Consider the following 19826-nt stretch of genomic DNA (forward strand, 5'->3'; position numbering starts at 1 on the left):
GGGTCCCTCCTCCCAGCTGCATTACATCACATCGCCAGAACGGCGGACATCTTGGGTGAGGGTTTGACGATCGGGGCGGTCTAGTCGTCACAAGGACGCTAGACGGGTACTTAAGCAGGTCATGCTGACGCGCAGCGGGCACGCGCGGCAGGCTCGCCGGAGCATCGCCGGAGTCACGCCAGAGTCCAGCCCATCTGCGCCCGTCCGCGCACGGACGGGCGCAGGGGCTGGGACTACTGGCCAGCGGTGAATGTACTCCATGGAGGAGCTATATACCCTGAACAGAGGTGATCCGCTTGTAGATCAGGCAGTCCTACTGACGCTTAAAAAGTATGCTATATGGCACCCCGATAAGGTTACTCCCCCCCCCCCCGGGTCAGTACTCGGTATTAAAAATAGCCAGCCTTAACGCTCGATCACTCCACTGCCATCATTTGGAGGTTTACAGCATGCTTCAGGACAATGACATCGATGTCCTGACTCTTTCGGAGACCTGGACGGGCGAGAACTTGATGCCTGATATTATCGCCGCTCTCCCAAGCGGATATGATGTAATGTGGCACAACCGCCCAGGGGTCTCACGGGCTGTGGGGTAGCTATTTTCTATAGGAAGACTTTGATAGTTGAAAAGTTGCTATCAGAGACAATTGACCTGACTGATTTGCTTGGGGTAAAGGTCACTGTGCACGATGTGTGCTGGGTTATTTTGTCAGTCTATCGCCCACCTAATTCAACTCCACTTTTCCATGATTTATTCTGCCCTATTATATCTGACCTTTGCTCCAGATACACGAAAATCCTGGTAACAGGAGATTTCAACTTACACTGGGATAAGCCCTAACTGGGACCTGCCCATGCGCCAGCTTGACACCTTAATGTCTGCGGTGGGCTTTAAACAAATTGTGGATGTCCCCACACATGAAAAAGGCCACACTCTTGATCTTGTGTGGACCACAGATGCTAGTCTAACCCTTAAAGATGTAGCGCCTTGCATTTGGTCTGATCACCATTTGGTATCCTGTGAGGCCCGCCTTAAAGGCTGCATTACCAGCTGTCCGCCTGGCATTAGGAAAACCCGAAAATGAGCTGAGGTTGACCTAGCGTCCCTGACTAAGGTGCTCCCGGTAACACCCCAGGTCGTAGATCTGGGACGTAGCCTGGACCGTGAATACTCTGACTTAACGAGGAGCATGCTCCGGGCCATTGACCAAATAGCGCCGGTGAGAACACAGCGAACAAAGGGATCCGGAAAAGGGGCCCCCTGGTTTACGCCACCCTTAAGGGAAGCAAAAAGAAAGCTTAGAGCTTAGGAGAGAGTGTGGAGGAAAACCAAGCAGGACACTGACAGGAAACTTTACAAAGCCTCCCTTCACCAATATAAAAATCTCATGACCCAAGCTAAAGCGGAACACTTTGAGTCCCGCCTAAGTAAGGCAGCGAATATTCAGAAAGAGATCTTTAAAATACTGGCAGAGTTGAGTAAAAAACCAGATAACTCCAAGGCTCCCATTGACTGTAACACCTTTCAGGCTTACTTTTTGGAGAAGGTGAAGATCATCATCCAGGAGATAAAGAACGGGGTGGCAATGGGGACTGCTATAACATCAGCATTTGAGAACGTGATTGACTGCTCCCTTGAAGTGTTTCCAGAGATGGATGCATTGATTCTGGAACAGCTGATGGGCAAAATCAAATCTGGTTCCCCAGCTGATCCATGCCCACCTGAGATCTTCAGTGTTGCGCGCCCCTTATTGGAGGAATGTATCATCTCCCTCCTCAATAGATCATTAGATACGGGGTACCTACCGGTTGAGCTTAAGGAGGCGCGTGTAAGACCCCTATTGAAAAAACCTGGGTCGGACCCTGCGGTGTTAAAGAATTACAGACCTAATTCCCAGCTGCCTTTTCTCTCAAACATTCTTGAGCAGCACGTGTTAAAGTCCCTGTCCCTCTATCTGGAATCCCATCATCTACTCCATGAGCGACAGGCAGGTTTCCGAGCTCATCACAGCACCGAGTTGGTGATGCTCTCGGTGCTGGATGAACTAAGAGGCATGGCTGACTGCAAGAAACCGAGCGCCCTGATCTTGTTAGACCTATCAGCGGCGTTCGATACTGTCAGCCATGCCTTGCTTTTGGAAAGACTGAAGGATTTTGGGATTAAGGGCCTGGCCTTTCAATGGTTGCAATCATTCCTTATAGGAAGGACCCAAAAGATACAACTGGGAGACGAAACATCTGAGATGGGGATCTTAGAGTGTGGGGTGCCACAGGGGTCTGCCCTGTCCCCGCTTCTATTTAATCTCTACTTGCAACCTTTGATTACTTCTTTGGCCACCATGGGCTGTAAAGTCATTAACTACGCGGACGACACGTAATTGCTGCTAAGTGTCGATGACACTATGGCCGCACAACTCCAAGCTCAGAACATCTTGCGGTTCACAGTGCAATGGATGACGGATAACCTGCTAAAAATTAATCCATACAAGACTGAGGTATTAGTGATTTCATCCACTACCTCACCTTGGTGTGATCTCTATTGGCCCACGGAGTTAGGCCCTGCTCCAAAACCAAGCCCGTTTGTAAAGAGCTTGGGGATCAAGCTGGATGATGACCTGTCAATGGCCCCTCAGATCTCTTCGGTTGTGGGAAGCTGTACAAACATCATTCGGCAATTGCGGAAGCTAACTCCTGTCCTCTCACAATCCATGATGCGATCAATAGTAGCGGCCACCATCATCTCCAGAATTGATTATGGTAATGCCCTTTACCTTGGCTTACCCAAAACTCTGACCAGTGGGCTTCAGGTCATAATGAATGACGCTGCTCGGTTGATCTTTAGACTCCCGAGGAGATCTAAAGCCACTCCTCTACTACAAAGTTTGCATTGGCTCCCCATTAAAGAAAGAGTGGAATTCAAGAACTTATGTACGGCCCATAGGGCAACTTATGGCAAGGCCCCAGCCTACATTAAAGATCGTTTGCAGCTGTATTGCCCTATGAGAACACTCCGATCCTCAGACTACCAACTACTGGTCTGCCCTCGCTACAGGTTAGTGACTAAGGGAGGGAGAGCCTTTTCAGTGTTAGTTCCCCAGTTATGGAACAGGCTGCCTGGGGTGCTGCGTGGGGAAGGGAATCTATTATGATTCAGAAAGAGCCTAAAAACACTACTGTTCAGTAAAAGCATGAGCACAGTATAATCTAGCTATAGCCTCAGCTTCCACCTTGCCAAGTTATTGTCTGTTACCATCTTTCCAAGCACTTAGAGACCTGCAGGTGATTAGGCGCGATATAAAACCACAATAACAATAACAATAACTCACCCCTCTTCTTTGGAACAAAAAACAGAACAGATGCAGCAGTTGCGAGAGATGGTCTAATAAATCCTATGCGAAGCATATCATCAAGATATTCCCTCGGATATATGTTTTCTTTCGCTGTTAATGCATAAATTCTACTACAGGGAATGCAAGTTCTAGGAACTTAGACAATTTGACAATTATAGGGCTGGTGGACTGGAAGAGTAGCTGCCTTTTTTATCAATGACTTAGGCCAAGTCTTAATAACATGGAGGAAGAGACAGACTGTTTTGTCTGGTAACATTGCAAGAGTTTTTATATGATCCATGTTAGAAGACTCATATTCAATGTTCCCTACAAAATGTGGAACAAAAAGACAGTGTATGATTCTTCCAGTCAATATCTGGATTATGTGTTTCTAACCATTGAATTCCCAGAATGGCCTGAAACAAAGCAAACTTAATTCTCTCCATATGATTTCCCTGCATGTGTAACCATTATTTGGTGGTAGAATGAGTGAAAGGACCTGGCTTCAAGGCGCTACCATCAATAGTTTAACCTCATGAATTTGATCTTTGCACTCAACTAGAAAACCATGTAATGACACTCGAGATTTATCCATAACATTTCCAGTAGCTCCTGAGTCTAATAACAGTTGGAAACAAACTGAACCCCACTCCATGATAGTGAGCAGTTCCAAGAAAGTGTCGATATTGCGTCATACAGGATGTTTAAGATAAGGTTTTTGAAGCTTTTTCATTTTTTAACTCGAAATACTTTCCTCCCCGGGTCGCAAGTGATCTGGTTTCCTGATTCATCTTTCTTCTTAAGTTTTACTGAACAATTTTGTAGGAAATGTACCTAAATTCCACAACACAAAGTTTTGACGCCCTACGTCATTGTCGTTCTTCTTCACTTAATGGCCCCATGAGGTTTCCTATCTGCATAGACGCAGGGTCTTCACTTTTGTCAACACTGATCTTCTTTTCTTTAACTAGTGCTACCTTAGTATCCGATCATCCTATTTCACGATAGTGCTCTGCCAGACGGTGATCAAGATTTACTACCAAGCCTATCAGTCCACTACAGTTTTCTGGAGTATCCACTACTAGGTCAAATGGTCTTTTAACTCATCTCGAAGTCCTTATAAAATAAGGAACTCCTTTCAGGCCAATCAGATTTTGTCACCAACCTTTTAAACATAGTTGTATACTTCAGTAGATCCTTATTCCCTTGCCATAAATTAAGTATATCAGTGTATACAGATGTAATTAAAGTATGCTGAGCAAATAACCTTTTTCATTTTGTTTTAAAAGCAGAATAATTGTACTGTACAACAATGCATCATCCTTCTCAACTAAAGGTATTAACTACATTGCAGCTGTGCCCCCTAAGTATGACATTGGGGAAGCAAGCAGGTTTACACATAAAATATAGTTGACATTGGTTTATAAATTTTCTAATTTTGTGGGTTTCCCAGAAAAAAAACACTCAGGTGGAGCTAGACGAATAGTAGTTGGAATGGTAACTTGGATTACTGGAGTTCCTGAACCCTGATTAGGACTTGTAGCTGCAAACTGAGCGAAGGTTTCCTCTGAAGATCTCCCACCCTTATCTAAACTGGTTATACCTGGATTCATAATAACTGTACTCTGTAAAGCATCCACTCTTTGTGCTAAGGCCTGTGCCTCTTTTTCTAAATTGCGGATCATATGAGTAAGATCGGACAGGGTAATGTTGTGCATCTCCATTTCACTCAAGCAAACTTGTTAACGTGGGCTCGTTCTGTCAGACTCTTACCAGACTTTATTTACAGAAGAGAAATGTTTACACCCAGAATTTCAAACATCCCTATAGGTCAAGCGGATCAGTCGTACTGACCCTACTTGACCCAAGGGGATGAAGTGACGTGAACTGATGGGCAACAGAATATCACTTATAAGTTTCTGTGTTTTCTTGACCTTCTCACTTCTATAAAACAAAGAACAATGTTTTAGTATTGAAGCTGTTTGGACAAGAGGCAACATACGAATAAAAAGTCACATATACATATTCAATCAGAAGACATTAGTCTTGTGCCGTTATTGGTCTTTTTATTTCAAGGTGTCCAGAACAGAAAATCAGCCATTTCTGATCAGAGTGTGAGACAATCTCGTTGGTGGAGAATAAGTCTCGAAGAATGCAAGAGGACCTTAAGTCACAGAGTCACCAGATATGCTGGTGATAGGATGCGCTTAGGACATGGCTCCTTCACGTCGTTGCTGACTCTGCAACTTAAGGTCCTTTTGCTTTCTTCTAGACTTATTCTCCACCAACGAGAGTGTCTCACACTCTGATCAGAAATGGCTGATTTTCCGTTCTGGACACCTTCGATACAGTATCTATCTTTACCATCAAGTGTTTGCCCTGATGAAGCTCATGATTTGGGCAAAACACTTTGGCTGGTCTCATCCTTTGCGTACCAATAACGTCTAGTAATAAAGAGACTAATAACGGCACAAGACTAATGTCGTCTGATTGAATATGTATATGTGACTTTTTATTTGTATGTTGCCTCTCATCTAAACAGCTTCAATACTTATTTTTGTGATCTACAGGCAGCAGATCATTTGAGGTGGGCAATATAGATCTCTAATCTTGTGACTAGCCTTGGGATTGCAGTTCTCTAGAACCCAGCTGCTTGTTCTGTAAAAATACTAACAATGTTTTAGTATTTACTTAGTACAGTTGTAAGATGACTATTTTAGGATTAAAGCTGTTCTAATTACCAAGTGTCCCTTACTATCTTGTCAAGTATATCGAGGTTTCCAAGCGTGCACTTGCTGCATCTAGAATAAGGGAACTAACTACAATGTAAGTCCTAATTGTATAATATCTCTCTCACCAATATAATCAATGTGTAAGTCTAATACCTATGACTCATACCTGTATATACCCTCCAAAGACTTCTTGCTTTATCCGTTTTACAAGAGGCTCCTTTCTCTCAGGACAACTTGTTCTTCTGAAAACAAAAAGGTTCTTCCAACAACAGAGGAAATTCTGGACAAGCAATAGTAAGTCTATTACATAATCTTTGGCAGAATTTCTTGCTGGAAGTTCAATCAAACGTAAAATATTTTCAAATACGTAAATCAATTGAAGTCAGGTACTTTGCACATTCATAGCAACAAAATAATAATGTTCAATAATATTCCCACATTCATATCCATAATGTTTATAATTCTATTTTGTTTTTTCTTTCAAGGTGTTTCAGTTTGTTGAACAGTCTTTTGACATCTAACATGTTACATCCAGAGTCCAATGCCAAGTTCTCAAATTAGTTTCTTGAATACTACAATTCAAGCAATAGGCGCAAGTTACACCAAAGAAGAGTTTTTCGGCTTTAAAATCACTTTTTCTATTCAGGTGCAGCAGCAGGTTTGAGAGAGATCAGAGAACATGCGACCTGATGCGCTAGGATGAACCTGATGTTTCAACAGAGAACAGGAAGGATGTGGAATAGCCAAACAAGCAGGAAACTGCAGGAATGGATGCCGAGATGCAAGACGCCGAGATGCAGGAATCCAGCAGTTGTTTGTAGTGCAGCGCCCAGTCTTAAAGGCTGTGTGTTTTACCCATTAAAGAGGGTGCGACGCCGACACAGGAGCGTGCCCGACAAAAAAAATCCCAAAATATATGTAAAAATAATTCTAAATATAAAAATCCTCAATCAGGAGCAATATATTAAACAAAACATTTAAACATTATTTTTAATTCCTTTATAACTCGAACCCTAAAAAATGATCACAAAAGTTACAGCCACCCCATAAATAAAAATTACATGAATTCTAAAACTCTAACCATGAAATTACCCGAACTGTATTAACTTAAAAAATAGGAACCTTCAGGTAGACAGCATTCACATTTAAATGGACCATCTAACCATTCGGGAGAAGGAGATGCTTGAAATGTATTATCATTTCCATTTTGAAATGATGATATGACACATACTGATTGGGATTTTTAATGTTTATAACAAAACAAAACTAATGTTTTTTCTTCACCAAAAAGATGTTGCTTACAAACCACCGGATTCAGACAGATTTCTTTCACCGCTTTTGGTAAAAAAATCCTGGACATCTGAAGGAACCACAACTGACTCCACCAGAGAAACATGGATATTATTCATGATAAATCTTTGAACTGGATGCTTGATGGAGTCTATCTGAAAACCCTGAGCAGTTTGCAGAAGCCAAAGATATGTTGATTTTTTAAACCAGCAGTGCAGAAAGAGTGCCTACCTGCCCCAACTATTGGAACAAAACCAAGATGGATCACTGACATATCGCTAACATAAATATCTATGTAGCAAAATATCGAGTTAAAAATATAGAATACCAAAATATCGAACTCCTATCTCCAAACAGGTAAGTGCAAAAATATTGAATCCAAAATATTGTTGTAAAAAATATAAATAGTCAAAATATCGAATTTTTTAAATATCTTAAAAGTAATCGAAAAATAATAAAATATTAAATATAATTAACTTAAACATACTTAAAATACTTAAATGCCCTTAAAAGTAATAAATAATTAATTTATGTTAAAAATAAATAAAAATACAATTTTTAAATACATACATATATATAAACATAATAATAATAAAAAATATACAATACTTTTACCGTAGTTTAGCGGGACAGTAAAATTTACTATTACCACTCCACTGAGTGCAACAGTAGAGAAAGCGTTGGACAGCGTAGGGGTAAAAAATACTATTCCCACTCCAGTGAGTACAACAGTAGGGAAAGCGTTGGATAGTGGGAAGGTAAAAATTACAATTCCCACTCCAGGGAGTGCAACAGTAGGGAAAGCGTTGGATAGCTTAGGGTTAAAAATTACCATTCCCACTCCAGGGAGGGCAACAGTAGGGAAGGCATTGGTTAGCTATAGTATAAAAATCAATATTCCCACTCCAAAGAGTGCAACAGTAGGGAAAGCATTGGATAGGTTAGGGTTAAAAATTACTATTCCCACTCCAGAGAGTGCAACAGTAGGGAAAGCATTGGATAGAGGGAGGGTAAAAATTACTATTCCCACTCAAGACAGTGCAACAGTAGGGAAAGCGTTGGATAGCGTAGGGGTAAAAATTACTATTCCCACTCCAGTGAGTGCAACAGTAGGGAAAGCGTTGGATAGCGGGAGGGTAAAAATTACTATTCCCACTCCAGACAGTGCAACAGTAGTGAAAGCGGTGGATAGCGTAGGGGTAAAAATTACTATTCCCACTCCAGTGAGTGCAACAGTAAGGAAAGCATAGGATAGCGGGAAGGTAAAAATTACTATTCCCACTCCTAAGAGTGCAACAGTAAGGAAAGCGTTGCATAGCGTAGGGATAAAAATTACTATTCCCACTCCAGTGAGTGCAACAGTAGGGAAAGTGTTGGATAGCGGGAGGGTAAAAATTACTATTCTCACTCCAGACAGTGCAACAGTAGGGAAAGCGTTGGATAGCGTAGGGGTAAAAATTACTATTCCCACTCCAGTGAGTGCAACAGTAGGGAAAGCGTAGGATAGCGGGAAGGTAAAAAATGACTATTCCCACTCCAAAGATTGCAACAGTAAGGAAAGCGTTGGATAGCGTAGGAGTAAAAATTGCTATTCCCACTCCAGTGAGTGCAACAGTAGGGAAAGCGTTGGATAGCGGGAGGGTAAAAATTACTATTCCCACTCCAGACAGTGCAACAGTAGGGAAAGCGTTGGATAGCGTAGGAGTAAAAATTACTATTCCCACTGCGGAGAGTGCAACAGTAGGGAAAGCGTTGGATAGCGGGAAGGTAAAAATTACTATTCACACTCCAGGGAGTGCAATAGTAGGGAAAGTGTTGGATAGCGTAGGGGTAAAAATTACTATTCCCACTCCAGTGAGTGCCACAGTAGGGAAAACATTGGATAGCGTAGGGGTAAAAATTACTATTCCCAGTCCTGGGAGGGCAACAGTATGAAAAGTGTTGGATAGCGGGAGTGTACAAAATACTATTCCCACTCCAAAGAGTGTAGCGGTAGGGAAAGCGTTGGATAGCGTAGGGGTAAAATTTACTATTCCCACTCCAGTGAGTGCAACAGTAGGGAAAGCGTTGGATAGCGTAGGGGTAAAAATTACTATTCCCACTCCAGTGAGTGCCACAGTAGGGAAAACATTGGATAGCGTAGGGGTAAAAATTACTATTCCCAGTCCTGGGAGGGCAACAGTATGAAAAGTGTTGGATAGCGGGAGTGTACAAAATACTATTCCCACTCCAAAGAGTGTAGCGGTAGGGAAAGCGTTGGATAGCGTAGGGGTAAAAATTACTATTCCCACTCCAGAGAGTGCAACAGTACAGGAAGGATTTGATAACGTAGGGATAAAAATTACTATTCCCACTCCAGAGAGTGCTACAGTAGAAAAAGCGTTGGATAGCGGAAGGGTAAAAATTACTATTCCCACTCCAGAGAGTGCAACAGTAGGAAAAGCATTGGATAGCGTAGGGGTAAAAATTACTTAGCCCACTTCAGGGAGTGCAACAGTAGGGAAAGCGTTGGATAGCGTAGGGGTAAAAATTATTATTCCCACTCCAGGGAGGGCAACAGTAGGGCAAGCATTGGATAGCGGGAGTGTACAAATTACTATTCTCACTCCAAAGAGTGCAACAGTAGGGTAATCATTGGATAGCGTAGGGGTAAAAATTACTGTTCCCACTCCAGTGAGTGCAACGGTAGGAAAAGCATTGCATAGCGGGAGGGTAAAAATTACTATTCCCACTCCAAGGAGAGCAACAGTAGGGAAAGTAAATACTTCATATATGATTAAAAATAAATTAAATATTAATACCAATTACTAATTAATTAAAATTAATTACCAATTTAATATAATATAATAATTAATCAATTAAAAATAATAATACAATATTAATTACTCAAAAATTATTACCTATTAATACAAAATAATTTTCAATAACAATTAATCAATTAACAATTGAAAACTAATTAACAATTAATTCAAAATAAATACCAATTAATAATTTTTTTTTTATTAATTACAATTAAATTACTTCCCACCCAATTCCCCATTAAAACAACAACCCACTACAGAAAATAAATTAATAAAATTAGCATAATTATCAATTAATCTAATATTAAAAATTAAATATTATTATATTTTAAATAATTACTAAATATAAATTAATTAACAATGAGTTCAAAATAAATACAAATAAATAAATACAAATATTTAATTAATTATAATTAAATTACTTCCCACCCTATTCCCCTATAAACCCACAACCCGCTACAGAAAATAAATTAATAAAATTAACATATTCATCAATTAATCAATTAATAGAAATTAATTACCAATTATATTAATTACTTACCAATTAAAAATGAATTAACAATTCATTCTAAATAAATACCAATAAATAAATTAAAATATCTAGGGCCAGATGTATCAAGGCTTTTGCGACTCGCAAAGGCTGAAAATCGCAGATTTTCGGCCTTTGCGACTCGCAAACGGCCGTTTTGCGATATTTCACATGTATGAAATAATCGCAATTTATTTAATCGCAATTATTTGCGATTCCTTCTTTTGCATAGCATTTAAGGAATCGCAAATTTTGCGATTCCTAAAATGATATGTATGACACATTTTTGGTGTACGAATTTGTGTAAAAAAATCGCATTTTACCATCAACTTGTAGTTGGTGGTAAATTGCGATTTTTTACAAAAATGCCCTAATTGGCATTTGTAAGGGTGGCATGTGACACTCATACATGCCCATAGGGCATGTATGTGTGCCACATGCACACACATGTAGATTTGAGGGGTGCAGCAGGGTGTCTTTGAGACACCCCTGCACCCTTGAAATAATTCTCAAATTGCGATTAGCAAATTGCGAATTCGCAATTTGAGAATTACTGCACAATCATTCCTATGGGCCTCCTGGCCCATAGAAATTAATGGGAAAATTATTCCTTAATTGCGATTAGCAATTTGCTAATCGCAATTAAGGAATTGTAAGGAATCGCTAAAAAATAGCGAAATTCTACATACATACCATTTTGCACTTCTCAAATAGCGAATCCTTAACAATCGCTATTAGAGAAATGCAAAATGGTTTCTTGATACATCTGCCCCTTAATTAGTTATATTTAAATTACTTCCCACCCTATTCCCCTATAAACCCACAACAGGCTCCAGAATTATATTACGCAAAAATTAAATACCATAAAATTAATTAATTAAAATAAATGTTAAAATACACTTTTAACACACTAACATAAAAAACACTTACATATTATTAAAAAATAAATACTAACTTACTTACCTAAAATTCGATATTTTTGTTGTTTATATTCTGTCCATCTATATTTTTGTTGTCTTTATTCTGTCCATCTATATTTTTGTTGTCTATATTCTGTCCATTCGATATTGTGTCCATTCTATATGTTGGATTGGAAGGTGTAGTTACTTAGGAGTCTGTTACTTAATGAAAGATGGCTGATAGACTGACTCCCAATACCTGCCAGTTCTTGGAAAAAGCTGTCTTCTGAAAACACAGGCCAAGAAAGAGTGAATCTATCCAGGCAAGCAAAGGCCTGAACATACATTCCTATTTCCTTTATAAAAAAGCTTGGGGAAAAGTAACCCCTGTGCCTCTGGATTAAACTTGAACAGATATCCAACTTTATGGTCAATTTTAATAAATAGTCCTTTCCTTTTTTCAGAGAAATGGCAACATTGGTATACTCCAAAAGGCATATGGGTCTTTGAGCCCAGCTAGAAAGTTGGGGGCATATTATCAAGGGGGTTTATCTCCACTTTGTAACCGTACACTTAGCTGCTTATCTGGTCAATATTACCACTATTTTCTTCTTTGTTTCCTGCTCATGTTTGGAGAAGCTTGTTTTGATTTGCCTTCATTGTGCTTCCTTTCACCCATCTCTGCAACTCCCTCCCACAATATTGCTTGCCCACCCCCACCACCCCTCCCAGGTAACTCGCTGCTCGCCCATCCCAACTGCCCCAGCATCACTGCTTACCCCATTTGTCTCCCCCCATCACTGCTTGTTTTAATGTGAATCCTTGAATCGTGGTTTAACACCGGAACCCCGACCCTTCTCTAAACTCCTGTGATCCCTTTCAATCCAATGTCTGAAACAGCAAAATATCAACTCGTAGGCCTCATTGCAGCACTTGGGGAATGGGGTAAGGCCTCACTCCGAGAGATGAGCCGGCAATGGGCTAGAGCGCCATACACTCGAGTTAATGTATAAACAGCTAACAGACTTCCATCTTGTAGCTCACAAACAGTGTCAAATTCAGCACGATGAAAGACTGTTACCTTTATGGAGGCCAAAGTCTCCTAAACAGTGATGGCTACATACAAAACGCAACAGGTGCCTTTGTGATGGCCTTATGTTATGTTAGTTTTTTTTCTTAAGTGCAACGGTTACCCAAAGGTTTACTGGTGTTGCGTACTCCCTTCCGGTTGTCAGGGTGTGAAATAACGTAGGAGGCAAAAAGCCAGGTTTTACGTCCCTCCCTAAAAGTTTGCTGTTTTGTGGTGTTCCTAAGGTGGAAAGGAAGCTCATTCCAGGCCCTAGCACCTCAAGTAATGAAACTTCTTCCTCCCCATTTTGCTTTTTTAAAGGAGGGGACTACCACTAGTCTTGCTCCTGTCAATCTTAGTGCTCTCCTAGCAGCATACCATTTGAAGCATTGTTTTAGGTGTTCCGGGTCTCTTCCATGGAGGGTTTCGAAAACTGTGCACAAGGATTTGAATTGAATCCGCTGTTTGATAGGGAGCCAATGCAGCTGCTTCAATCCTTTTTTTAATTGAGACACATTTAGGTGTTCCAGTCAGCTGCTGCGATCTGCACAAGTTGAAGCCTGTTCAGATGTTTCTTTTGGATGTTTAGGTATAAACCAGAGTTCTTCAAACTGTGGGGCGCGCCCCCCTGGGGGGGGGGGTGCAACACCATCCCAGGGGGGGCGCGCACTCCACTCTAATTTTACTATTGTTTCCTGCATATTAGAGAACTCTGGTATGGCTGGAGAGAGGGGAAATCGACAGGGCACGAAGTGCCCATGCTTTGTTATGTTAACCTCCAAGGAGGGGGTTAATTCATAGAGCTGAAATGCTTCAGCTACAGTGAGTCTCCTCGCCACTCACTGCAGCTGAAGCATTTCAGCTCTATGAATTAACCCCCTCCTGCGTAGCTGCCAAGGTTTCAGATTGCCATGTGTGACATTTTCGTAATTTCAGGGTAATTATTAGTTGCAATTAGCTGCAGTTCAATGACGTCACTCTATTATGATGACACTCCCTTCCTACCCTGACAACGGCGAGAGCGCAGCGATACAGAGAACGGACGGCAACCGGGATACACTGAATATCGGAAAAAGGGCTTTGTCCTTCCTAGTAGAACTGAAAGTAAGGAACCTCTCAGTCCTCCGATGCTTTGTAAAGAGAAGAAGGCGTGAGCGTAACCACAAGCACAGATCTCTATTCAGTAAAATAATAAGAAGCCTCTAAAATATTGTTCGTATTATTTCACTGTTTTCTGGCTTTGTGAAATATCAGACAATACGTTTTGTATTATACTACGAGAATTCCAAAAATAGTTTTTTCTATAGTAATTAAAATTGCATTTTATTTCCTTACAAACTCACATTGTGCACTTCAGTTCTTAACCAACGACTCGAGTCATTAACAATTTCAATATGGCCACTTAACATGCTCGTCTCGTTTACTTTTGGTTAAAGACAAGTTGCTTCTTTCATCCTTCAGGTGAAATGGAGCCAACCTGTCTACTGTCTTTCCTATTGCAGTATGCGTGCAGGTGCAATTTGGCAGTACAGCCCTTTAAAAAAAAAAATCATATTGTTATTTCTCAGAACTACAGTAGTAAAACTGCAAGTAACAGAAACGAAAGCGGGTTTTGATGAAGGAGCTTTAGTTTAATGCACCTCACTTCGTCACATCTCATTATCACACAGAAAAAGAACTGTCCCTCTCCAGCCGTTGATTAACTTCCAAGTTCCCCAGGTCCTTGAGGAATGTACTGCTCCAGACCAGGTTTCTTCCTTTAAATTGAACAAGTCCCACAATTCAGAGAAAACAAGCACTAGCAAAGCCAATAGGTCTCACCATTGGAAGAGCTATAGCTTTTGGCAATGGGAGTTTAGCCACATTGTACAACAGCGTGACTGCTGTTCAGAATAACTCAAAGTTATTGGCGTGGGGTGGGGAAGAGTGGATTGGGGAGATTGTGGTAGAGTGGGGTTGATTGGCGTAGAGTGGAGTGGGGGTAGAGTGGGGCAGATTGGAGTGGGGGAGTTGGGTAGCTTGAGATGGAGTGGGGTATGAATCAATGAATATAAGATTTCTAGAGCTCTAACTTAGCCCAAGGGCATCAAGGCGCTAACCACAGAGCAATATGCAGGCAGAAGACACATTCTTACCAACATCTAAGGCAGAGTTCTTCAAACTTATTTGGGCTGCAAGTGTGGGTGTGAGTTGTGTGTGTGTGTTTGGAACTTAGAATAGGTCAGAAGGCAAGTCGGGAGCACAGATCAATTGAAACTTTTTGACCAGCAAGTACTCTTATTTTACGCCCCTATCCAACTCCAGTGTTAGGCACGCGCTTATTTTAAATGAATTTGCAGCTCGAGAGCAACTGCATTTCACGCGACTCCTACCTGGCTCCCCTCTCTTTGTTGTAACCATCCACCTGCATCAGACTCTCTCTGGCTGGCTAACTGCTCATTGAGGGGTCCAAATGCTACGCCATCCTAGAGGTGGCTTAGCGAGGCGCAACGAGGAGAAATGTTTTCATTCCTCCTCGATTTTCCCTCTTTTAATGCGTGCCGCATTCTACAGCTTGCATTGAAAGAGCCTGTAGTGATTGTTTATGTGCAGGAAGGGGCACCTTCCTGCACAAAAACACTCTCCCCATGATGCAGGCATGGTGCAAGGATGCCTACGCCAGCACATGGCTGCAGGTTGTGCACCAGCGCAGGGGGAAGCACAGATATGCGTCATATTCTTGTAAATATGTTGCATCACTGTGCTTCGGAAGTGCCACAGCCAAAGGGCTTGCGGTGCCACGCTGCAGCACTTTCTTGTAGATCTGCCCCTGGATATGGAGCACAACCTGAGGAAGGCAGTAGCAAAAATCCATCCACAGAAGTTTGAAGTTTTTTGTCAATTAAGACTCCTAGGTGTTTTGCTTTCCTGGTTGACTCCGGGAGCGTCCCTAGTTCTTCTGACCACCAATCCAGTGTCCAAAACTTGGCATTGCTACCAAATATGAGGGCCTCCGTCTTGCTTGAGTTCAACTTCAAACAATTAATTGTCATCCACAGCCTGACTGCTTTCATGCAGTCGTGGAACTTTTTCCCTTCTCTGCCACTTGTCCAGGACGTAGTGACATCATGATTTGTGTGCGTAAGACGTCCACTGGAATCCAAAGGAACTAATTAAAATGGCCAAGGGTTTCACATAAACATTAAAAAGCGTTGGACTAAGGGAGAACCCCTGAGATACTCCACATGGTAGGGAGGACAGTAGTGAGCGAGCTTTATCAAGGTGCACGGTATGGATCCTTTCTGCAAGGAAGTATTTCAGGAGGTTCCAGGCCTTGCCTACTACCCTTGCATCAGAATATCATGATGGACTGTATCAAAGGCTGTGGAGAGATCCAGAATGATAAGCGCAACATTGCCTCCCTTGCCAGAGCTTCCCTTACTTCCTCCATAGATTTTATATCAAGGCCAATTCTGTGCTATGCTCTGCCCCGAATCCGTATTGAGTGGAATCTAACAAATTCCTTACACCTAGATGGGTGGTAAGTTGGGTATTCACATCTTTTTCAACCATTATTGCTGGCAGAGGTAAGCGGGAAATTGACCTGTAATTTTTAGGGTTCTTATAATCTGGATTGGGTTTTTTGAGTAAAGGGAGAATGGACGCTGTTTTCTATTTATTTGGGAAATACCCGTTTCAAACATCGCATTAAAAACAGGTGTCACTGCCTTGCTGATAAGCTCTGGGACAAGTTTGATCACTGAAGCTGGGCATGGGTTATTAGGGGATCCTGATTTAATGGCGGCAAGAAGATTAGTCGTATCTTGTGTAGTCGAAGACTTAAACTTGTTAGCATTGGTTGAGGCTTGGTTAGGTTTCTCAACGGCATCGCAGGCTACAGGGTCTGCATAGTTAAGGAAAGGCTAAACGAGGAGAAGATAGCTCCCACCTTCCGTTAAAAGAAAGTGGCTATTTCCTCACAGAGCTCTGGGCTGCTTTGGGATTTTGGATTAGATGGGGCAGTCAAATTGACAACCCTCCTTTGTGGATGATTTTGCCTCTGTAATTTGCTCCATGAAGAAAGTCTTTTTGGTATCAAGCAGTTGATGTTTGTAGAGTATCGCACGCTCAGTTTGGCTATAGCGTCTACCGAGACAGCAATGTGTGATACAATAACTGCTGTCTCCATAGATGTTGTATCCCAACTGCCACTGCATTGCTACTTGTCTGAAACAGATAGAAAGATTGTGCACTGGCCAAATCCATTCAACTGTGCTGAATGTTTCTTGTATGCAGCAACAAGTTGTCTTCTTGAAGCAATCCAAAATATCTCTTTGTTGAAAGTGAGGGTATCACATTGAGAAATCTTTCCTTCATGGTGCTTCCCTGGCATTGGGATGAAATGTTATGTTACGTTATGTTAACTACAATTTATATGACGCATGATCAATTGCAGGTCTCTTAGCGCTTGTTGAGAAGACCCAGAAGCCATCTGCCAATCCAAAAGATCCTAAGCGGAGGAGTTAGACAATGTCCAGTGCCTCCCCAAACAGATGAGTCTTGAGGCGTTTCCTAAAAGGAAGAAGGGCGGGTTCCTTGCGGTGCTTTTCGGGCAGTTGGTTCCAAAGTTGGGGAATTAAAACAGAAAAAGCTCTGCCACCTGTAGATGCAGTTTTGACCCATGAGTAGGCCAGGAGGCCTGCCTCAGATGATCTAAGTGTGCATCCGACACACAACTAGTCGTCTCCATCAATCAGGCCGATCAATCAATGGAGAACCTAGTCTCCTGCCTGCACAATATATCTATATGGATGAGCGACTCCAGGCTCAAACTCAACGGAGAGAAATCCAAAATCATGCTTCTAGGCGACCCAAACAAACTCCCCAAACCCCTTGCCTGGCCAGCTAGCATGGGCACCCCCTCACCCATACCAAAACAAGAAATTAAAAGCCTGGGCTTTTGGCTAGACCAGGACCTCAGCTTCAGAGCCCAAGCAAGAAAGACAGCCGGCACCTGCTTTGGGCTCATGCGGGCAGCCCGTAAGATCCATCCGCTTTCTCCCCCCCCCCCGAGTCTAGAAAAATTCTGATTCAGGGCCTCATCATGTCAAGATTAGACTACGGAAACGCCCTATACCTGGGAGCACCTGTAGCTGTCATAAAAAAACTTCAGCACGCCCAGAACGCTGCAGCAAGACTACTGACGGGAACGAAATCTAGATGCCCAGCCAAACCCTCCCTCAAGGCGCTTCACTGGCTTCCCATTCAAGAACGCATCTCCTTCAAAGCCTTGTGCATCTCCCATAAAATCTTACAAGGCAAAGGTCCGCCAATACTGAGACCTCTCATCAAGCCTCACAAATCAACCCGACAGCTCTGGTCGGACACCCTGTTTCTGGTGAGTGCCCCCAGAATAAGGAAAGCTCGCACTGGCGGCCGCCGCTTTTCTTATAATGCTCCCAAGCTTTGGAACAGCCTCCCCCTCAACATCCGCAAAGAAAACAATCTACTCTCATTCCGCAGACTGCTGAAAACCTGGTTGTTCCCCCAATAATCCATCCCCAGGAGTACTGTCAAGCTGTTACGTTAGCGCTGGGACGCCCGAGGGTAGCTACGCGCTCTAGAAATCCTTAAATCAAATCAAATCATCCCGGCACATAGTTCACCAGGAGCTCCTTGATATAAGCATTGCTCGCTGTTTGACCGGGAGCCAGTGCAACTTGTGCAGCATAGGGATAGCCTGAGCCCTTCTAGGGAGCCTGAAGATCAGCCTAGCTGCATCATTCATAGTCACCTGCAGCTTGCAGATTAGTATCTCAGGGAGACCAATATATAAGGCATTGCCATAGTCCAACCTTGACACAATTGTGGCCGACACGATCATCTGTAGAGTGGTGGATGAGAGAAGAGGGGCAAGTTTCTGCAACTGTCTCATTAAGCCCAGAGTAGCGTCTTGATTGGTCATGGAGAGATTGGCATCAATCTTGATGTCCAAGCTTTGTACGACTGGAACTGACAAAGGTGCAGTGCAGAGCTCTTGTGGCCAGAAAAGGTAGTTCCAAAGGTTGCCTTTGGAGGAGATAACGAGAACCTCCATTTTGCTCAGATTGACTTTTAATGAGTTGGCTGTCATCCAGCTAATACTGAAGTAGCTCCCTTGTTTACAGACAGCAGTGTTTACATTTGGAGCTGAGTGCAGAGATAGCTCCAGTTCCTTTCGAGTTCACCACAGTCCCTTTTGTTTAACTGATTAGGCAGAAAAACTCAGTATGTATCTAGCAGTTCAAATAGAGGGCTCATTCCATGGTAAGGTGCAGTGAATTTGTGAATGAATGGAAAGTTAATTGAGGAAATGGGCAGGGATCACACTTTAGTCACAGTTTATGTGAGCAAACTTCACAATCAAGCCATTGGATGTCTGTTCAACCGGCTATGCTTAATGTTCAGATTGAACATTATGAATGATTTGAGATCAGCAGATAAGGAAAAGAAAATAGCTCAAACACCACGGATCAAATTTAACATATTTGGACACCCCCATTTCCTTGTGTTTTGCTTTTAAGCATGTGACCAACATGTTTAAGTGGTTGTTTTTTTCTTATTGCATTTCAAAAGTGTTTTTTTATCACATGGGCAAGAGAGTCCATTCAAGGATCTACTAACATTTCATCATAGCCCAACACTTGAGAGTATTGGAACAATAGCCATATTATACTGTACGGCGACTTTAAGAACTGGCACCGGCATCATGCAGACCACAAAAGAGGTTGGGTCCCTTGTGTTGTCCCATACCTACCTTATGCTCTCACCCCTCCGCTCACAATGACATTATTTTGGAAGAGAGCATGTGTTGCCTGGAACTCCCTATGTATTTAATTATGTAAAAGTGACTAATGGATAATCCAACAGCTGAGCACTGGCGCCCAAAACTCTGTGCATTGTCACAATCATGACACACAGATGTCACAAATATATCACAAGTTCATCACCATCGTTTCACGTGTTGCACATTTGTTACATGCCACGTGCAAGTCAGCAGCTAGCACCCCGATGCATCCAACCTCTTCATCACTACGATGCATGTCCACCATAATTACTACTCCCTGTGTTCGGCACCCACCTTCAGCACCCGGATGTCACCACGCCATTTTATGACCCTCATGTGCGTCTACTTTTTTCACATGGGAACAGCTCTCCC

The sequence above is a fragment of the Lissotriton vulgaris genome, chromosome 2_1 (assembly GCF_964263255.1).
Source record: "Lissotriton vulgaris chromosome 2_1, aLisVul1.2, whole genome shotgun sequence".
Taxonomy (NCBI): domain Eukaryota; kingdom Metazoa; phylum Chordata; class Amphibia; order Caudata; family Salamandridae; genus Lissotriton; species Lissotriton vulgaris.